The sequence below is a fragment of the Anabrus simplex genome, chromosome 1 (genome assembly GCF_040414725.1).
Source record: "Anabrus simplex isolate iqAnaSimp1 chromosome 1, ASM4041472v1, whole genome shotgun sequence".
Classification (NCBI taxonomy): Eukaryota; Metazoa; Arthropoda; class Insecta; order Orthoptera; family Tettigoniidae; genus Anabrus; species Anabrus simplex.
The window spans coordinates 55,875,710-55,883,326 of NC_090265.1; positions in this window are offsets into that span (position 1 = coordinate 55,875,710).

Below are 7,617 nucleotides of genomic sequence, written 5' to 3' on the forward strand. Positions count from 1 at the left end.
ATCTCACATGGAGTGACCAAGATTTGAACCACGGAACCCAGCAGTGAGAGGCCGGCCCACTTCCACTTGAGCCATGGTGGCTCTCACATCTACACAAACTGCCATCTTCAAATACAGATACGCCCCTAATGATGTCATGCTTCCTAGTTTGATCAGCAGGATGGGCATCAACACTCACTGAGGGGCCATCTTGATGGATTTCCAGTCTTAATATGGGAAATATATGATAAGAAAAAAAGTCAGAACAACACAGGTAAACCAGTCTAACCATGCACCAAAAAGGTAAGGATGAATACAAGTGATAAAAGTCTACGAACACTCCATAAATACAAAAAGGAGAAAGAGAACTGAATGGTGGCAACATAAGTAATAAATAGAAAAGAGCAATCAGCTGCAAATGAAGTAATACATAGAAAGTTAAGTTCATCTCACATTGACCTGTCATTGTAAAGTCATGTACAGAGAGACAGAAACAGAACTTGTCATTTTGTATGTTCTATAATCTGCTCCTTTTGTTATTCTTATCTTTCTATATATTACCTTATTTGCTCTGGTTTGTTCCTTTCCATTACTTATACAGACATCATCATTATAAACCGTTATGCCTTTCAGCGTTCACTCTGCAATCTCTGTGAATTTACTAAACATTGCCTCAATACTCTATTTGCAACTAGTGCTGTGGCCTCATAGGTCTATACATCTTATCTTATCTTATCTTTAACCGGGCGTAGAGCTAACCACTCTATCCCATCGAGGTTACGGGTAGTGGAAGCCTTTACCTTCCACCCCTCCAAGGACTTTCATGGCCTATACGGAGATGACTTTGCTTTGCTCTTATCTTTAAATTGTTGGAAACTGAGTCTAACCATCGTCGTCTTAGTCTCCCTCTACTTACCTTACCCTCCATAACAGAGTCCATTATTCTCCTAGGTAACCTATCCTCCTCTTTATAAGTTACAGAATTTTAAAGAAAATTTCAACAATTTGTTCTGTTACAAAGGATCTAGTAACATCATATTAGTCACATTTATTGTACTGTTGTGTTACTTAAACTTAAACAAATAATAAGAGATTAATTTGACTGCAAATTATATTTGCTCTGACTAAATCATGATTCTGTCAATTCAGTACTTAATAAAATTTCTTGAGTCCATTATCTACTGGTGTAAAAATTATATCTAAAGATGTAGCAAGTTCTGAACTTTACATGGTGCAATAGTAATCTAGCCTAACAGTATAATGTGAGTAATGTTGAGTTAGCTGTCATTTGGCCTTGAAGAAGCCCACTCTTTGTGACACTGTGTAGGATGTTCTGGCAGTACTAAAGCATTCCCTCTTAACAAGATTGGCATCATGCAATGTATCTAGCTAAAGATGAAGCTACATTTGAATAACATGAATCATATCATGAGCTGAGTATAATGGCAGAAATGATTATTATTATTATTATTATTATTATTATTATTATTATTATTATTATTATTATTCATACACTTCTCCACAGGAAATATGGGTAGTAATGGGGCACGGGATGCACCAAGTGCCTTGCAATAATTGAAGTATTTACACATTATAATACAAATATTGATGTACAGGTATATACAAAACTGTACATCACGGGATCATTCTTGCGAGAGGAACGATCACACAGTGTTGCATGTTGACAGGAGGACAGAATGTTGCATAATTTTGTAGATGTTCAGTGGAAGACCCAGTTCTTGCAGACTCTTGTGAAGTGTGTGTGGAATGAGGCCTTTGACTGACAGAATCACAGGGACTATCCGTACCAGTTTCATCCTCCAGATTCTTTTGATCTCTTCTGCAAGTTCTTTGTACTTGTAGATTTTTTTCATGGCACTTCCTGTCAGTGTTGGTGTCATTGGGGATAGCGATGTCAATAACGAAAGTTGTCCCAGTTTTTTGTCTACCAGTATGATGTCTGGTCTGTTATGGTTGACTGTTTTGTCTGTCACTACAGCAGTGTCCGAATAAAGCTTAATCGACTCGTTCTCCAGGAGTGGTGTTGGATGGTACTTGTAATAAGGGATACGCTCCTGAATTAATTGGTTTTCCTGAGCAAGTGCCTGGTGTATAATTTCCGAGAGATGATTGTGTCGTCTCGTGTATTCTACGGGGGCAAGTACTGGACAGCCCGCAGTGATATGGTCGATGGTCTTGAGATGAACGGAGCATCGTCTGCATTTATCGGAAAGTACGCTGGTATCTTTAATGATGTACTTTTTGTAATTGTTTGTAGCTATTGCTTGGTCTTGTATAGCAACTGCAAATCCCTCTGTCTCCCCAAATAAGCACCCACTTCGTAACCACATGCACAACACATTCTATGCTCTATTGGTTTAGATTGCTGTAGTATTTTCCGTAGAGGGTCTTCTCTCGCCAGGTCCTTTCTTTCTCCTGCAGGGGTACTTGGTGATTTGTATAAGGGTCAGAGGCATTATATGGATACAGAACAGTGTACTTGTCTGCAAGTACTACAGCTTTATGGAGAAGGCTGTTTTCCTGCTTTTTATGGAAGTATCTCCTTAGGTTCTTTATCTGATTCAGGAGCATGACTTGAAGATTCAGTAATCCTCGGCCTCCCAATTTTCGTGGAAGAGTGACCTTTTCCATGCATGAATTTGGATGATGTAATCTATAGGTGGTGAGCAAAGTTCTCATTTTTCTTTGTATGCTGTCTATTTCTGTAGCAGACCATTTCAGAATTCCGAATGAATATACAAGAGTAGGAATAGCGTACGTGTTTATTGCTTTAATTTTGTTCTTGGCATTTAGGTAGCTGTCCAAAATCTGATGTAACCTCGATGTATATTTGTCAATGAGTTCCTGTTTGATTTTCTTGTGCTCCAGAGTTGCATTCTGAGCAAATCCAAGGTACTTGTAGGTCTCTGTTTGTGTCATTCCCTCGATTAAACATCCGGTATGAAGCTCATATGGTTGGGAGTTTGTGTACCGACCACGTTCAATTGTTAGCAGCTTACATTTCTTTACTCCTAATGTCATTCCCACATCAGATGAGTAAGAGTCTATTATATTCAGCAGGGTGTTCATTTGTGTTTCGTTGTTTCTTTCTCCTGCAGGGGCACTTGTCCATATGAAACAAATTAGATATTCTGTGTTTCTGCTTTTAGCAGATTGGATAGAGGATTCATTGCAAGGCAAAACCACAGAGGACTTAATGAATCTCCTTGAAATATACCACGTTCAATTTTAATTGTGTCGGATATGATACATTTATTTTCTGTCTTAGTGCAGAGCACTGTCTTCCAATTGTTCATAGTAACCTCAAGAAAATGAATTATGGCAGGATTGATCTTGTATAAATGAAGTACTTCTTTTAACCATGAGTGGTGAACTGAGTCAAATGCTTTTTGATAATCTATATACACTGTCTACAGGTTCCTTTGTGAGTGTATTGCCTGTTGTGTTACAATGGAGTCTATGGTTATCTTTTCTTTGCACCTTAGTGATGACTTTTTGTATCCTTTCTGCTCCTCAGTCAGAATGTTATGGTTGCTGATATGTTTATACATTTCTTTTGTGAGTTTGGATGTAAAAAGTTTATAGATTGTTTGTAGACAAGTGATTGGCCTGTAAGCTGATGGATCTTTAGCATTTCCACCTTCCTTAGGTAGGAGGTATGTAATTCCTGATGTAAAAAATTCAGGACACTTTTGAGGATGATCCACGAGGTAAGTGAATTGTTGGGCTATTTTCTTGTGCACGCAAATGAAATGTTTGTACCAAAAATTTTGTATTTTGTCTGTACCTGGTGCTTTGCAACTTTGAGTTCTCCTGGCAGCATTACTCACATGGCTTTCTTCTGTGGTATCAAAACTCATTTCTACATAACCATTGTTGTTTTGCTCTTCCTTAATCCATGTTTTGTTTGTATTGTGGACTGTGTTGGTACACCAAATACGTTTCCAAAAGTCTTCCGTGTCCTGCATACTTGGAGGTTCTTCTGCCATAGTTTGCCGGTTTAGCTTGAGCGTTCTGTAGAATTGGACCTCATTCTTCGAGAAAAGGTTGTTTCACAATTAAGTATTTATTATTGTCCACCTAGTCGATACAATGATTGCTTAAGGCAATTTAATTGTTAAAAGTGGTATATGTTTTGTATTTTATCAACATCTTCAGCCACATAACACTGTTTAGATAAAAAATATATAAAATTGACAAAGCAATGCTTAAGAGAAAGTGTCCTTAAAATTAACATAAGATTGACAACATTAAAATCAAACAAAAGAGAAAATATATAAATTATTACTACAATTGAAAGCAGTTGCCTTAAGCAATCATTGTATCGACTAGGTGGACAATAATAAATACTTAATTGTGAATCTATTGAAGTGCGATACGGACCATGAAACTGATTTTATGTAAAAGGTTGTTTTGCAATTTCCTAACTCGAGACTATTTGTACCTCCTGAGCCTTGCTGCTTTTGCACACAACTTTTGTTTTTGGGTGTCAATGTATTCTTTGACCTTTTCTCTGTGCTCAGGTTCATTTGTGTGGGTGTTGATTTTCCTGAACACATTCCTCAAGTTTCTGTTAGTTTTCATTTTAGTTTTGTTACAGAGGTATGTGGAAAGTTGACCAATGGTTTTTCTTAGTTCTTGGATATCACTTTGTAATCGACGTTGCCACGGTGGAATGTATTCTGAATCTGCATTCTTACAAGAGCTTCTGGAGAGGGGTATTAGATTCTCGTTGTTCAGCCTAACCACAGTTACTGCTGCACAATGAACAAGAGCATTTGTTTCCTCTATGTTACTGGATTTTTCTATATACTGCTGTAGGATGACATTTACAGTACTTACAATGGTTTTTCTCTTTGGTGTTTCTCGAATTTTGATCAGTTTTGGTATATAGTTTACTTTGAGACCCACAAAATCCGCCATTGCCTCTTTAAACATGTCTTCAGCATGATGTGCTTCATCAGGGCTACTATAGCAACTCTCCATTCATTTGGTATAGCTCCTTCAACCAAACAATAATCAAATAAGTATTTCAGATATGATACTATATCCCAACACATTGCCTTTAGTATAGCCCCAGAAATCTGATCAATTCCAGCCGCTTTTCTAGTTTTCAACTTTTGTATCTTACTGTAAATGTCATTGCTGTCATAGGTAAATTTTAATACTACTTTAGTATTAGTCACCTCCTCTATCTCGACATTTTCCTTGTAACCAACAATCTTTACATACTGCTGACTGAATACTTTTGCCTTTTGAAGATCCTCGCATACACACTCCCCTTGTTCATTAATGATTCCTGGAATGTCCTTCTTTGAACCTGTTTCTGCCTTAAAGTACTGTACCAGTAAAAGAGCCCGACTTTAAGATTTTAAATTTAACATAAGCATGAAATAGTTCTCAGGGCGAAACTGGATTGACACTAGCTAGGGCTTGGTACAGGAGGCAGGGTCCTCTCTACAAGAAAAATTTTAATCAGATTGAATAAGAGTTTATTCATGAAATGCATATCAAATTGCACATCACCTCATTGTAGATAGGGGTTGTCTTCAACATCATTCTTTCAATGGTCTGGGTCTCCAGCTCACCAGGCCGAACAGGCTGGAACACGTTCCGGAAGATGCCAAATACTCCGTTAAGATGAGGCCGGAACACCCAGGTTGGTCGTGTATGAGTAAGTCTCGAACTTCCGAGGTTCTGGATGATCTCCGATGGTCTCTGACGATGCTGCAGGTAAGCACTCATCACCTAAGTCCAATGTGGCTGATGGACTCAATGTCCACAAAGACTTCGAGAATGTGTTCTTCGTCACTCGTAGAATTTACAAGTCAAAGTTCATAAAGACCTTGAATAATTGGTTTCTCACCACTGGCAAAATCACAAGTCAATGTCCATAAAGACTTTAAAGAATTCATTCCTTAACACTCGTGAAAATGACAAGTCGATGTTCACAAAGACTTTGAATGATTTCAGAGTTCACCACTGGTAAAAATTACAAGTCACTGTCCATAAAAGACTTTAAAGAACTCGTTCCTTAACACTCGTGAAAATGACAAGTCCATGTTCATAAAGACTTTGAATAATTTCAGAGTTCACTACTGGTAAAAATTACAAGTCAAGTCAATGTCCATAAAGACTTTGAAGAATTTTAGAGTTCATCACTGGCAAAAGTTACAAGTCAATGTCCACAAAAGACTTTGAATAATTTTAGAGTTCATCACTGGCGAAAATTACAAGTCACTGTCTGTAAAGACTTTGAATAAATTGTTCCTAAACACTCGCAAATATTACAAGTCCATGTTCATAAAGACTTTGAATAATTTTAGAGTTCATCACTGGCAGAAAGTGCATGTCAATATCCACAAAGACTTAGAATAATTTGTTCCTTAACACTCACAGATATTACAAGTCCATGTTCAGAAAGAATTTGAATAATTTTAGAGTTCACGCGCGCACAATTGATAAGTCCCATATGACCATGATGGTTTAAGTTCCGCATGAAGACTGTAACTACTCGAAGATAGCCTCTGATGACTACGGCAGCGTGTAGAGCCAGGCTGAATACTCAGCTGTGACTGACTGCTCATGCTAAAGTGAGCCCTCCTTATATTTGGTTTGGGGGCTTCTACGTCATCATATAGCGTGGTCCCTTGAAGCTGGTTATCCCATGAATCCCTCGACGGATTTACTTGAGATTCACGCTTTGCGACGTTTATGTGATTCCCTTCAAAATGACGTGTTGCTCAAGTCGCTACCATAATTATTAGAGGAGTTTTAAAATTCTCTTAATCGAATGTTCGTGAAGGTGTGACGCTTGAATCCAGAACATAGCAGGTCAGGCCAGCTACACTTGGCGTGTCAGGCGGGTGATCTATCTTGCCCCTGCCACCACGTCATACACACAGTTGTCCTCGACTCGCTCGCTCGTTCCACCGAATGTAAACAAACCAGGCTTGCTCCGAATATTACGCGTGATGATTAAATGCAATTAACTATCAAAAAATATGCATGTACAGGCCGTAACCGGTACAGTACCTATATATACTCTTCCATTTTTCACTAAATTTTGTATGACCACCAATTATGCTTGCCTTCATGTTATCCTTAGCTGACTTCTTTGCAAGATTCAATTTCCTAGTAAGTTCCTTCAATTTCTCCTTACTTCCACAGCCATTTCTAACTCTATTTCTTTCCAGTCTGCACCTCCTTCTTAGTCTCTTTACTTCTCTGTTATAATATAGTGGATTCTTACCATTCCTTACCACCTTTAAAGGAACAAACCTATTTTCGCATTCCTCAACAATTGCTTTAAACCCATCCCAGAGTCTGTTTACATTTTTATTTACCATTTTCCAGCGATCATAGTTACTTTTTTTAAACTCCCTCATGCCTGTTTTATCAGCCATATGGTACTGCCTAATGGTCCTAATTTTAATACCTTCCTTTCTTTCACATTTATTTTTAACTACGACAAAAACAGCGTCATGATCACTAATACCATCTATTACTTCGGTTTCTCTATAGAGCTCATCTGGTTTTATCAGCACCACATCCAAAATATTCTTCCCTCTAGTTGGCTCCATCACTTTCTGAATCAGGTGCCCTTCCCATATTAAA